The following is a 15,465-nucleotide window of genomic DNA, read 5'->3' as shown; positions in this document are numbered from 1 at the left end:
ATGGAGAGAGACGAAGCTACGAAAAAGAGATGAAAGCTTGTGAGTAGGTATAAACACTCGCAGCTGAGGGGCTAAACAAACATGTTCCATCATCTGTTACGCCAGGCTCGTATTTCAGACCCATGGTTGTTTTTTTCCCTTCATTTTCTGCTCTGACAGAACGCTCTGAAGATGCTGCTTTCTTTGGGGAATCGTGCCAATAGCTGTCCTACAAACTGTGGCATTTGAGAGTGTCAGTGAGCGAGGAACCCTGAAGTCTTCTCGGTTCTTACCGTCATCAAACACTTTCTGCTTTAAGCAAGAATTTAAGGGCTGGGAATACTCACATCATCATCGTGTTGCTTTGTGTTTGTTTTTGGGCGACTGATGGTGAGGTTTATTTAACACTGCGAGAATTGAAGGTTTGTATGGTAGTGGGGGAAACAAGTTTTAGAAATAGGGTGTATTCTTGATCTCACATCTCATATGCATATTTATTGACCAATTTATTACCTATTCTTACTACATAGATGAACTTATTGAATTTGCAGTTACTTCTGTTGGTCTGTATGCTGCATGATACCAACATGGTAATGACATGGTATTGTGTGTTGTAATGTTATACTTGTATTAAGTCTTATGTCCCAGTCTAGAGGAAAAGACCGATGTGGGAAATGTTTTGAATATAACAGTGCAGGTATTTACCGTAGGTGGGGAGAGGGGATACAGGATGACTATTTACAATCACTTTCTACTATATACAACATACACCGATCAGCCATAACATTAAAACCACCTCCTTGTTTCTACACTCACTGTCCATTTTATCAGCTCCATTTACCATATAGAAGCACTCAGACACAGCAGCGCTGATGGAGTTTTTAAACACCTCACTGACACTGCTGGACTGAGAATAGTCCACCAATTAAAAATATCCAGCCAACAGCGCTCTGTGGGCAGCATCCTGTGACCACTGATGAAGGTCTAGAAGATGACCGACTCAAACAGCAGCAATAGATGAGCGATCGTCTCTGACTTTACATCTACAAGGTGGACCAACTAGGTAGGAGTGTCTAATAGAGTGGACAGTGAGTGGACATGGTATTTAAAAACTCCAGCAGCGCTGCTGTGTCTGATCCATTCATACCAGCACAACACACACTAACACACCACCACCATGTCAGTGTCACTACAGTGCTGACAATGATCCACCACCTAAATAATACCTGCTCTGTGGTGGTCCTGGGAGAGTCCTGACCATTGAAGAACAGCATGAAAGGGGGCTAACAAAGCATGCAGAGAAACAGATGGACTACAGTCAGTAATTGTAGAACTACAAAGTGCTTCTATATGGTAAGTGGAGCTGATAAAATGGACAGTGAGTGTAGAAACAAGGAGGTGGTCATAATGTTATGGCTGTGTAGGGTTAGGCTGGAAACCATTCATGAATGTGCGCAACCTTCAAAGACTCAAACAGCATTGCTTTAGAAACTGTCATGCTACTAGGATAAATATAGCCACATGACTCGAGAGTACTTTGGAAAACAATTGCCACTTAACACAGGCCACCGCTGCATAAAGATTAGCAACCTCAAACTCTGTTATACAAAAAAACTGCCATACAAGAATTACGTGCAGAAATGATGTTGAGTTTTCTTGACCAATGTTTATCTCATATGGACCAAAAGATGCCAGATGTGGCCAGATGAGTTAAAATACAATTTAAAATCATTTCTTTGTACTTTAGTCAGTTAAATAAAAATTCAAGAGTATGAACCTTTAATAGCATTTTAGAAAATGTCCCGACTTTTCCAGAAATACACATTTTAACACCGGCTGATCATGCTCAAATAAAAAAAGCAAGACTTTAGAATCAGTCTGGAAATGTTGATCAGTCCGTCTGATGTAAGTTTCATGGTCTAAATTTTAGATTAAGACAAGTATTAAAGCAGTAATCAAATCCCCAGCACTCAGCTATTCTGTGTTCGTCATCTGGGAAGCATTCATGGAATTATTTACGCTGATTACGCCTCAGAGCTTGTAAATATAGGTCACTGCTTGGAGGATGTGTGCATCCATGCAGAGCATTACTCATACCTGTGGTACAAAAGGAAATGACAGTGTGGGTTTGTAAACTATGAAGCTCAAGTATTATCTTTAAATGGGTTTAACTTCATAATTTGACATTTTTATAGGATTTTAGGGTGTCAGGGTAGAAGGTTTTGGTTATGTTCTCAAACCTGGGCTGTTTAAAGACGTTGGCAGGCTGGCGTAGCTTTTTCTTCAGCCATCCCCTATCCTAGACATAGCCAATCATGTCTGTGTAGATGCCTGCCTTTTATATACATATATATACTGATCAGCCATAACATTAAAACCACCTCCTTGTTTCTACACTCACTGTACATTTTATCAATGGTGGTGGTGTGTTAGTGTGTGTTGTGCTGGTATGAGTGGATCAGACACAGCAGCGCTGCTGGTGTTTTTACATACCGTGTCCACTCATTGTCCACTCTATCAGACACTCCTACCTAGTTGGTCCACCTTGTAGATGTAAAGTCAGAGACGGTCGATCATCTATTGCTGCTGTTTGAGTTGGTCATCTTCTAGACCTTCATCAGTGGTCACAGGACGGTTGGTGGACTATTCTCAGTCCAGCAGTGACATCAGCGCTGCTGTGTCTTATCCATATCCATATATTCCAGTCCATCACTACCAACTGGATGTCCAACAAGCTCATGGTCAGGCGTCCACTTACTTTTGGTGTTTTTGTTTACAGAACAAATGGCCCCTTAGTGGGAAAGCATTACGAACAGCAACATACAATTCAAACAACTGAGGTTCAAGGGCCACAATCAAGGACCCTGCAGTGCCAGGTTTTTGTTGTTGGAGTTTGAACCCTTGCCCTTCAGATCAGTCGTATGCTAGCAACACGACTACAATCGCTGCAAATCTAAGATTAGAAACGTGAATTAAATACAGCGTCGGTTGCTCCCCGATGGGCTGAGCTGGTTAAATAAAGAAGAGATGATGAAAGCTCTCGTTCGGAGGAGCAGAGACATGTCCTGTTCTCTCAGCTCGAGAGCAAGCCCACAGAGATACAGCGTGTACGAAAGTGTACATCTCAGCACTGTTCTCATTCTCTACACATACCGAAACCTTCATTATTACTGGAGCTTAGCAAGTGGATGTTTTTCATTAACTAAGGTACTGCTTTTATTTTTATGCATTGTCCTGATTTGAACATGGGATGTTAACAGCCTTATAGTCAGGTGTCCACATATTTTTGGCCATATAGTGTACTTATCTGAGTACACTGGGTTTTGGTTTTACAGAACCCTCAATAACTTCCAATTCTCTTCTTATGCAAGCACGACACCTTGCAATGCCACTCTGATTGTATTTCTCCACTGCTCATTCCGCTGCCCTTACCAGACAATAGGGGTTGCCAGCCTCCCTCCCTCAGACACAGTCAAGTGTGTCTGGCTGAGCGCTCACCTTGACAACTTCAGGCCTCGGCGGTGGTGGGCGAGACGGCCACGCCACTCTAGTGCCCCCTGTACCATTCTTATTATTATGACAGACCCTGCGAACCTAGTAGAGTTTACGCCACTTTGCAGTGTGGTCCCTGGGTTTGATCCTCACAAGGGGGCTGCATGCCAGCGTACTCGCCCGGCACGTAAAGCTGCAGCAAGTACACTTTTTGTATTCCATCATGTCTTGTGCTGACAGCTTATCCAGACAATTGTGTCTGTAGGGGACACAACCAGGCCAGCAGCACTACTAAGACTCAGCGGTTCAGATACCGAACTATTAATTAAAAACGTTGGCCGCTCAGGTGGCGCAGCGGTAAAAAAACACGCCGGAACCAGAGCTGGGATCTCGAATACATCGTATCGAATCGCAGCTCTGCCTGCCGGCTGGGCTGAGCTTCCACATGAACAACGATTGGCCTGTTGTTCAGATATGGGCGGGACTAAGCCGGATGGGGTCTCCCTCTCATGACTGGTGCAATTACGACCTCTGCTGGCTGATTGATGGCGCCTGCACAGAGATGAGAAAAGAGTGCTCTCAGGGTGTGTCTCTCCATACACAACGCTGAGCTGCACTGCACTCGTCGAAGTGTATGTGATAAGATGCATACGGCATGGTGCCCACGTGTCGGAGGGGGCGTGGGTTAGCTTCGTTTTCCTCAATCAGAGCTGGGATCGGCATTGGTGGAGAGGAAGCGTGATGCAATCCGTCAATTGGACGTGCTAAAAAAGGGGAGAAAATGCAAGAAAATATAAAAGCCCCACTACTGTCAAGTTGCCACTGTTGGACCCCTGAGCAGGGCTTTAATTGCATATTTAATTGCTTTAATTGTTAATTGTATTTAGTTACAGCTATAAAAAATAGATACATGAAAAAATAGAATTTATTTTACTAACAACACTGTTGTAACTGTGTGTGTGTGTATGTGTGTGGGTGTGTGTGTGTGTGTGTGTATGTGTGTGTGTGTGTATGTGTGTGGGTGTGTGTGTGTGTGTGTGTGTGTATGTGTGTGTGTGTGTGTGTGTGTGTGTGTGTGTGTGTGTGTGTGTGTATGTGTGTGTGGGTGTGGTTTACTTCAAATCCGAAGGGATCTCTGATTTTCAGTTTGCTTTCCATTAGGGATGAAGCCCATCAGACCAGAAGGAGCGTCGGCAGCCCTCGTTAGCGCGCCCCTCGTCTCTCCCCTCTCATCGCCACTCCTTTCAAAAATCCCCCTTTTGTTCTTTCCCTCTTTCATTCACGAACTGACGCGGACGAGTCGCGCTAAAATGTTTAGTGTCACGATAACGAGGCGCAAATGAAACGCGATAGGGTGACGGAGGGCCCGATGCATCGTTGTCATAGAGACGCCGAGAAAAAAACGGGCCGGCGGTGGACGGCGTGCGGAGGACGCGGCCCCGCCTCTCCCATAGTGCTGACAATGAAACGTCCGTGTTCTGGAAACCATTTGCATGCTGTGAATGTGGAGGTTTATCAAATGTAAATTACGCTCCGAGTTGATGGTGGAGCGCTGGGACCGCGCCGGACCGCGCCAATAAAATTTACATTCGCTTCCCATCGCATTTCCATTTTCATTTCTTGATTTGGCAGATTGGCTTTTGTGCGGAGGGATTTATTTGTGGGACGGCATACGACATCCAAACAAGCTGTTAAAGAAGCCGGCGGTGCTGGAGGCGCAGGTGGTTTTAGGCAGGACGCGGTACAGAACAGATGCACAGGCAGAAGTGATCTGAACAGCAGACATATTCAATCTGGACACATCATGATGACACACTCATATACGTATATACATATAACCAGTGTGTCATGCACGGTGAAAATTGTGCTCAGTGGCAGTTGTAGCCTAGCGGTTAAGGTACTGGACTAGTTATTTATTTCAACCTTCTGTTTACTAGTCCAGTACCTGGCTCAGTGGGTAGCACTGTCACCTCACAGCAAGAAGGTCCTGGGTTCGATCCCCAGGCGGGGCGGTCTGGGTCCTTTCTCTGCGGAGTTTGCATGTTCTCCCAGTGTCTGCGTGGGTTTCCTCCGGGAGCTCCGGTTTCCTCCTACAGTCCAAAAACATGCAGCCAGATTAATTGGAGACACTGAATTGCCCTATAGGAGAATGGGTGTGTGTATGTGTCTGCCCTGCAATGGACAAGCCCCCCCACCGTGACCCTGATTGGATAAGCACTTAAGACAGTAAGTGAGTGAGTAATTCACCTCACTGCACGTCTTTGGACTGTGAGAGGAGACTGGAGCACCCGAAGGAAACCCACGCAGACACGGAGAGAACATGCAAACTCCACACAGAAAGGACCCAGACCTGGGGAGGCGGCAGTGCTACAAACTGAGCCAGTATTACTAAGCAGAAGGTTGCTGGTTCAAGCACTGCCAGTGGTTCCAACCACTGCCAGGTTGCCACTGCTGGGTCCTTGAGCAAGGCCCTTAACCCTGAATTGCCTAGACTGTATACTGTAAGTTGCTTAGAATAAAAGCATCTGTAAATGCTCCACTAACAGTGGTTAGAACCTCTCCAAAGCGCGTTACATGGCATCCCAGATGTGTTCGCTTACATTGAGATCTGGTGACTTGAGTGGGAATGGCAAAACCCCAAACCCCGATGAGAGTTCCTCTAACCATAATTTGGCGTCTTCAGATGTGTGTGGAGGTGTATTGTCCAGATTGAAGAGGCCAGACCCGTCAGAATAAATGCAGGACATGAACGGGTGTCATGGAGGCACACGTTTTTTAAGCGTTTACCTCTCAGAGATATTTGTAGACATACCAAGGTCCCATGGAATGCCAGCTGAACAAACCTAATACCATTATGGAGCCACCACCAGACATTACAGTCCCCTGTTTTTCCAGTTTTCTTCTTTTCATGCTGGCATCCTGGCTTGGTCCCAAAATTGCATCCTGTGTGCATCCATAGTTTAATTATATCATTTGCATTGCCTTATAAGCCATACTACGTAATACCATAATGCAGAATTTGAAACACATCTGCTTTAATTGTCACTGTTACTCTAAGCCCCGCCTTTGTAATGCGTGATGGGAGTATATAATCACCGTCTAATCAGAGATGGCCGGCTCCACAAGACAACATTTTCATGAAAAACCATGAGATGTTTGTGACAATGTCTGTAATTTGTCGCTGGACTGTGTTGAACCGTAGGCCAACATCACGTCTTGCAGGACAGCTGGCCGACATCGTTAGAGCTGTTATTAAACTAATCAAGCAGAACCCCTGTCTAACTAAATCTTTCACTCTTTACCCGGGGCTTGATTCAAAATCCATTGGTGTGTGCGTGGTGTGTACACGGCGTCCCGCTGAGTGGAGCAAAAGAGGATTTTTCATGGTCAGCGAGCACATTCATATTATTTTGGATATAATTAGCAGACATTTGTTCTGCTTTAATGCTTCCAGAGTTCGAGGCAGGAAAATAAGCCCTCATCTGGGGACCGCACTCGTAAACAAGGCCGCGCGCCCATCCAGCCCTCGTTAATGTATTTGTTTTATTCGATCCGTCGGCGGCGGTCCGAGAGCCGCGGCGTCAGACGGGGCGCTCCTGTCCGTGCGTCGGCTTTAATAGCCCGCAGATGAAATGATATTTGTGGTTTAAAGGAGGATAAAAGAGAGAGGGAGCCTGTAATTAGAAATAATGATAGACTCAGATAAAGCCCAGGCTGCCTGTGCTGCTTCTGGTCGGGTGTGATGGGATGGATATGAGAGAGAGGTTTCAGAAGATTACAGAAAACAGGCATGTAATGATTTTAATTGCTTCTCTCTAATAGCTTCTGTGTATTAAAAATAACCTCGAATAATGGCTGGCGGATGAACTACGGTGGGGGTGTTTCTCTCCTTAATACTGACTGTATTTATTAAACCAGAACGCATATTTTAAAAAATCTATTAATAACACCATATTTTAAAGATGCACCATCAAATTTTGACTCTAATGCGAACAAGGTGAACCATGGCAGCAGATTGTTTTACCATAAACTGTAGAATTACGGTGGTACCTTGTAACTCAACATCCCCAAAACTTGAAATCTTTGAAACTCGACGCACTTAGTGGAGAAATTTGCCCCTAAAAATCAACATTTTACTTAAATTTGACATGTTTAGCTTTTTTAAAATGTATTTACTTAATTTAAAATTAACAACGAACAGCCGCTTTGTTCAGCGCTCGGCTTAAGCGATATGGAAAAACGTCATCAAAGTGCGAATATGAGACGAATCTGCATTTGTGTAGAATAACCGTCAAATCCACTCTGAAAGCTCCACATGTATCTGTGTTTAGCTGGATTGTCCTCCTGTTTCACTTTTAAACTTGTGTTACAGCTCGGGTTGCTTATGAAATGCTTATTGTTAAAAAACAAACAAAAAAAGGCTTAACTTGGATTCATGTATTAAAAGAATGACACAGGAACACTAAACCTCTCCTAATTATTACTGCTCATAAGTTCTCTCTACTAATGAAAATCCTCACTTGTTGTTTTAGTACAATACGTGACGTTAACTACTAGTATCGTATTCCTGAACTCTTTAAGAAATATGGTACTCTGAGAACAAGCATCTCCACGATTAAGAAGCATAAGGAAACAATAAAGAAGTAAAGCTAACATGCAGGTTTTATAGTATTTGTACATTGAATTTTAACTGTTTTTAATTGTATTTCAGTGTTTAAGGTGTCAAAGTTTGTTTATTTATTAGTATTTACTCATTACACAAGATTCATCAGCTCATTCATCAGACTGGGAGATAATGCAAACTCCACACAGAAAGGACCCGGACTGTGGGGACTGTGGGGATCGAACCCAGGACCTTCTTGCTGTGAGGCGACAGTGCTACCCACTTAGCCACCGTGCCGCCCATAAGGTGTCAAAAACAAACCCATTATAATTAGCCTAAAATATGTGCAGTTCCCCAGGACCATGAAACACATTAACAGGTCTCCCATACATCCTTATGGGAAAAAATACCTTGAAACCCGACGCCACTCCCAGAACCAATTAACATCGGGTCTCAAGCAAGGTACCACTGTATAATGTATAAATACAGCCTGTGTTACTCTAAGTAACACAGATGTGGCTGATTTACACCTGGTTTTGGGTGGCAAAGGAATTTTTGTACTTATACTGATGTTTAACTTTTAATTCTTAATTTTTTTACTTGATTATCCCTTATTTATAATTTTATATAATTATACAAGATAGAAGCACAGTTTGCATGTTGTATAATACATGTATACTGTATTTTTATAACATACAACCTGAAACAGGGCATCAAAGGTAAAGTAAATCTTGCCCTCTGTATCAGTTCAAATAAAAACCTGTTTTCTACCATATTTGAATTTTTCATCCTAAAATCTTACATTTTTCCCCATCACACTTTTCCCTGTGGGTTTCTCACACTTCCTCCAGATATTTTGGGTGAGGTGCGAATTAGTGAGAGAAGCGAAATGCAAACAGGGAGGGCGGCTACCGAAAGAAAAGAGCTGCAACTATTTGTATCGAATCCCCCCCAGAATTCACGCGCGCTGTGGATCGTGACGGTCCTGTGTGGTTGTGGGCCAACGGGGAAAAATATACTCAGACCGTATCCTCCTGGACAATGCAGCGAGATTAACTACAGCGCTCGTAATTCAGTGTGGGTAATTGGTGTGGTAACGTGGTTACAGGCTGATGTGCATTTTGACTGGGACTGTTCTCTGGGATGAAGAGAGGATTTTAGACTTCATTGATCTGATCGATGCAGAGGCCGGAGCCAGTTTAGGATTTATGGCAGTTTATGGAGCCGAGAGACGAGAGCAGAATAGGCGATGCTGTCGAAAGTCGATATGAGATTCCTGCGGGGCGGACTTTAACCCCTTAAACCTGCCTGTGATGAAAGGTGACACTGTAGAGACTGGTAACGTACTGTATATCACCAGCTATATGTATAAATATACATAACGTATATGTATACAGTACACCAAGCTACCCCGACCATTCAAAAGCATTCAGAGGGTTGATTGGCTACTTTGAATTGGCCCATTATTAGGATTTTAACATCATGTTACATACACACGGGTTACATATACATTCATGACAGGACAGGTAGTTACAGGTTCAATGGGTCTGTCTGGAAACCTACTGATCTCTCTACATAGACGCATTTTACGTCATCCTACACTCCTGAGAAGAAGGCATGTCTAAATTCTTAGATTCCTAAAAGGTTGCCTATTGAGGTGCCTTAATTCAAAGGTATAATCTGACTAAATAACAAGGGAGCATCCAATGCTCATAAAGAGGTGAAGGCAATCCCAGCATTCAGTGCGGCACAACTTTTCTCGCCAAAGATTTCAAATATGGTGGCCGAATGTGGAGCAACAAACAAGTTCAATTCAAATGTAAATAAATTTTCATTAATTTTTATTTGTATAAAGGCGTACAAGCGTCACGTATTTGCAAATTTGTGCTTGTCAGTGACAGTTTACCCATTTCGGTACATGAAGGGAGATGTAAGATGGCGTTCTAGCGGGTTGTGCAGCCTCAGCCCATTGGTTTGAATAGCCTGAGGCTAACTGTGTTAGCTTAGACAGCGATTATGGCGATTACATCACCACAGTTTTCGCTTACTAAGTAGTGTGTCTAAATAACCTGCCTTACAATGTCTTATTAGAATCCTCTCTACGGTAGGCAGTAGGCAGCTCACTAGGTTTTCAGACAGACCCCATGTCAAACCCTGTCATTGGAAATTTTGTATCTCCAGTTCACCCAACTCACATGTCTTTGGACTGTGGGAGGAAACCGGAACTCCCAAAGGAAACCCACATAGACACGGGAAGTACATACTCTACAAACTCTACACAGATCTGACTCTCCTCAGTCAGAGTGGAGGTCAACATCAGAAGAGAGGAAGCGTAATGCAATCGGGTAATTGGATATGACTCAATTGGGAGAAAATTAGGGGGGAAATGTAAAAAACAAAAATGATAATACAACAGGCAGTTTTTTGGTTGTTTTTTGGTTGAGAAAAACCTCTCAAACTCAGGTTAGAGTTTAAAAACGTTCCTCATTTTTTTCCCATTTTCTGTGTATGAAAATCGAAACTGCTCAAATTCAGACTTCAGGCCAGAGACCCCCTGTAACAGCAGCCTTTTGATGTTCATCAATCCCCCCCAACCAAAGCTTTCCAGCTACCTTTGAAAATGCACCATGTCGAAATGTTCATACGCACCAGATACAGGATCCGGGCTGATGGGTTTTGGAGATATACACAGTTGAAAGAGCCGCAGGATGAATCAAAACACATTATTATGCAGACCAGGGAGCACTCGCTTTCAGCCAAATTAAATCTGCTGATAGATGAAATGTGTCTTTTAAAGACTTTTAGGAAGAAGATAGTATTAATTTTTTAGGTTTTACTGCATACTTGAGCTACTGTGGCACCAGAAAGTCGAATATAATAGGCCATTTGATTCCCTTCTATAAAATGATGATTTTTTGACAGGTTAGTTAGGAAATTGTGGTGCACTCCAGTTTTAAGGTCATACCACAGATGCTAGATGGGTCAAGATCGGATTGGCCTACTTAAGGTCAAAATTTCTCAGATTTCTTCATTTTGGTGCTCAGGTGGTGCAGGGGTTTGAAATTTGGCGGTGCTATCAACCAGCCCAGGTGTCTAATAGTCCCTATTGGCCATACCTGAAGGACGGAGGACTCCGTAACCTCCCTAACGTTTAAATGAGTAAATGAGAATAAATATAATTATTAAGATACACCGATCAGGCATAACATTATGACCACATTCTCAACTGCCTGGTCTGCGACTATGCAGCCACATACGCATTAAACTGTGATGCACTGTGTATTCTGAGACCTTTCTATCAGAACCAGCATTAACTTGTTCAGCTATTTGAGCTACAGTAGCTTGTCTGTTGGATCAATGAGCCTTGGCTGCTCATGACCCTGTCACCAGTTTACCACTGTTCCTTCCTTGGACCACTGTTGATAGATACTGGCCACTGCAGACCAGGAAAACCCCACAAGAGCTGCGGTTTTGGAGATGCTCTGACCCAGTCGTCTAGCCATCACAATTTGGCCCTCATCAAACTCGCTCAAATCCTCACGCTCGTTCATTTTTCCGGCTTCTAACATCAACTTTGAGGATGAAATGTTCACTTGCTGCTTAATATATCCCACCCCACTAACAGGTGCCGTGATGAAGAGATAATCAGTGTTATTCACTTCACCTGTCAGTGGTCATAATGTTATGCCTGGTCGGTGTATATGCTTTTTTATAATTCTGCCTGTTACGTTTTTCTTCGTTGGTGATAGACGCACACGTTTTGGGAGTGAGGAACGTATCCGTCTCTCTGCTCTTTGTTCTCCGTCTGTCATTAATTGAGGTGGGTTCTGGGGAGCATGTCTGTGGAGATGGCTGTGGTAAATGAGCTATCAAATCCCCGGTATACACGGGACCTGCTCGAGCTCTCTAATTGGAGAAAAACATTTTGAGATGAAACCAATTAAGCGTGTGCTTTCCAGCATCTGCCTCGCCGTCTCTACTCAGCACTTCTGGTCCTCACAGGAAACCAGAGCCAGAGAGGCAGAGAGTGAAACAGTTTTTTTTCTTTTGAAAACTTGTATGAGATTTGAGGTTTACTCTTTTATTCAAAACTATAAAAGCAGTTGTGGTATTTAGGTCACACTAGTTTAATACAGTGTATCACAAAAGTGAGTACACCCCTCACATTTCTGCAGATATTTAAGTATATCTTTTCATGGGACAACACTGACAAAATGACACTTTGACACAATGAAAAGTAGTCTGTGTGCAGCTTATATAACAGTGTAAATTTATTCTTCCCTCAAAATAACTCAATATACAGCCATTAATGTCTAAACCACCGGCAACAAAAGTGAGTACACCCCTTAGTGAAAGTTCCTGAAGTGTCAATATTTTGTGTGGCCACCATTATTTCCCAGAACTGCCTTAACTCTCCTGGGCATGGAGTTTACCAGAGCTTCACAGGTTGCCACTGGAATGCTTTTCCACTCCTCCATGACGACATCACGGAGCTGGCGGATATTCGAGACTTTGGGGCATCCTCAAGCGGAAGGTGGAGGAGCGCGAAGATGTTCTATTGGGTTTAGGTCTGGAGACATGCTTGGCCAGTCCATCACCTTTACCCTCAGCCTCTTAAATAAAGCAGTGGTCGTCTTAGAGGTGTGTTTGGAGTCATTATCATGCTGGAACACTGCCCTGCGACCCAGTTTCCGGAGGGAGGGGATCATGCTCTGCTCAGTATTTCACAGTACATATTGGAGTTCATGTGTCCCTCAATGAAATGTAACTCCCCAACACCTGCTGCACTCATGCAGCCCCAGACCATGGCATTCCCACCACCATGCTTGACTGTAGGCATGACACACTTATCTTTGTACTCCTCACCTGATTGCCGCCACACATGCTTGAGACCATCTGAACCAAACAAATTAATCTTGGTCTCATCAGACCATAGGACATGGTTCCAGTAATCCATGTCCTTTGTTGACATGTCTTCAGCAAACTGTTTGTGGGCTTTCTTGTGTAGAGACTTCAGAAGAGGCTTCCTTCTGGGGTGACAGCCATGCAGACCAATTTGATGTAGTGTGCGGCGTATGGTCTGAGCACTGACAGGCTGACCCCCCACCTTTTCAATCTCTGCAGCAATGCTGACAGCACTCCTGCGCCTATCTTTCAAAGACAGCAGTTGGCTGTGACGCTGAGCACGTGCACTCAGCTTCTTTGGACGACCAATGCGAGGTCTGTTCTGAGTGGACCCTGCTCTTTTAAAACGCTGGATGATCTTGGCCACTGTGCTGCAGCTCAGTTTCAGGGTGTTGGCAATCTTCTTGTAGCCTTGGCCATCTTCATGTAGCGCAACAATTCGTCTTTTAAGATCCTCAGAGAGTTCTTTGCCATGAGGTGCCATGTTGGAACTTTCAGTGACCAGTATGAGAGAGTGTGAGAGCTGTACTACTAAATTGAACACACCTGCTCCCTATGCACACCTGAGACCTAGTAACACTAACAAATCACATGACATTTTGGAGGGAAAATGACAAGCAGTGCTCAATTTGGACATTTAGGGGTGTAGTCTCTTAGGGGTGTACTCACTTTTGTTGCCGGTGGTTTAGACATTAATGGCTGTATATTGAGTTATTTTGAGGGAAGAATAAATTTACACTGTTATATAAGCTGCACACAGACTACTTTTCATTGTGTCAAAGTGTCATTTTGTCAGTGTTGTCCCATGAAAAGATATACTTAAATATCTGCAGAAATGTGAGGGGTGTACTCACTTTTGTGATACACTGTACATGAGATTCATGTCTCAGTGGTGCCACTGGACTGGTTGAGCACTTTACAGACATAATGACGTGTCTAAGAAACAAAAGGGGATAGTGTGATGGGTTTTACCTTGTTGCTGGTTGCCAGTGACCAAAAAAAATTTCCACATCGTTATATTTTGGTTGGAAACGGTGAGGGTGGGAGTAGTAGTACTTAGTCATATCTAAGAGACTGAGAGACGCTTATAGTCCAGATTTAGCTCCATCTGATTTCCACCTTTTTGGACACTTAAAGAAGCTTTAAGGGGAATAAGATTTTCATGTGATGATGTGAAAGCAGCCAAAATCTTTTTTGCTGATGGCATCAAAAAGTTGGTACGATGCTGGAAAAATGCATCGGAAGGTGATTATGTAAAAAAGTGATGTACGTTTTTGAAGAACCCTCACACATCAGAAGGTCTATTATATTTTTATTACTAAAAGAGTCTGTCCTGTTTGGGTAAATTATGGTCACCCTAGTTATGTTTGTTTGTTTGTTTATTAGGATGTTTTACACTTTGGTTACATTCATGACAGAAACGGTAGCTACTCATTACACAAGGTTCATCACTTCACAAGGTTATATATCGAACACAGTCATGGACAATTTTGTATCTCCAATTCACCTCACTTGCACGTCTTTGGACTGTGGGAGGAAACTGGAGCACCCAGAGGAAACCCACGTGGACACGGAAACCACCACCGTATGCAAACTCCACACAGAAAGGACCCGGACCGCCCCAGCTGGGGATCGAACCCAGGACCTTCTTGCTGTGAGGCGACAGTGCTACCCACTTAGCCACCACGTCGCCCACAAACTAGTTATATAAAGGTATAAAATCATGGAATCACAGAAGGTCGGACTGTACCGTGTGAGCAGTGACGAGTCAAACTGATATTGCTGACTTTTGCGCTTTAGATATTTTGCCACGTAGCAAATCTCAGAAAGAAAATCTGTTCTAATTTAGTTTCCAGCTCCACAGGGACTTTTAATTGGTGTCATTGTTTGTTTGTTTGTTGTTATTTTTTCTTTTTGAAACCCACTTTGTATGGATTGCATGATGCTGCCAGATGACTGTGTTGCATTTTCTTACCGTACAATAACATGACATTATACACATCAGGAAATCTCACTGCTGTCAGTCATGCCTACAACACAGATAAAATCTATCCTTACTGGATTAAAAAAATGATAATTTTAATTGGAATACATATACATATATTAGAGTGCTTTGGTGGTACAGTGATAAACTATGCTAGCAGGCTGTGGCTCAAACACTTGAACATAATAATTAGTAAGGGTGTCCACACATTTTTGACCATATGATGTACATTGGCTAACAACCTGACAGCCAAGCACTCATATTCTATTTAATGATATCACAAAATGATTTTCCTATTATTTGCATCAGCAAATTTGCTCCATTACAGTCTCGACCCTCTCCACAGATCTCCTCCAAATCTACCTGATGTGCCATAATTCATCGCTCATCTTCTTTGTACTCTTCCCGCTTTCTAAAGCATTCATCCTCCCTCTCGGGCACTGTTGTCATGCCGTCACGCTCAATGATGGATGAATGGCATGCTGAAAAGGGCCATCCTGCC

At 43.4% G+C, this 15,465-nt stretch overlaps 1 protein-coding gene across 1 annotated transcript in view; it reads left to right on the top strand.

Annotated features, from left to right (window-relative positions):
* The window catches only part of LOC134302812 (CUGBP Elav-like family member 5), a 141,145-nt gene that overhangs the window by 85,715 nt on the left and 39,965 nt on the right, over window positions 1–15,465 (top strand). The gene's annotated exons all lie outside the window — the stretch shown is intronic.

Source organism: Trichomycterus rosablanca, chromosome 25, assembly GCF_030014385.1.
Source record: "Trichomycterus rosablanca isolate fTriRos1 chromosome 25, fTriRos1.hap1, whole genome shotgun sequence".
In the NCBI taxonomy this organism is placed as follows: Eukaryota; Metazoa; Chordata; class Actinopteri; order Siluriformes; family Trichomycteridae; genus Trichomycterus; species Trichomycterus rosablanca.
This window is presented reverse-complemented; position numbering and strand designations above follow the sequence as displayed.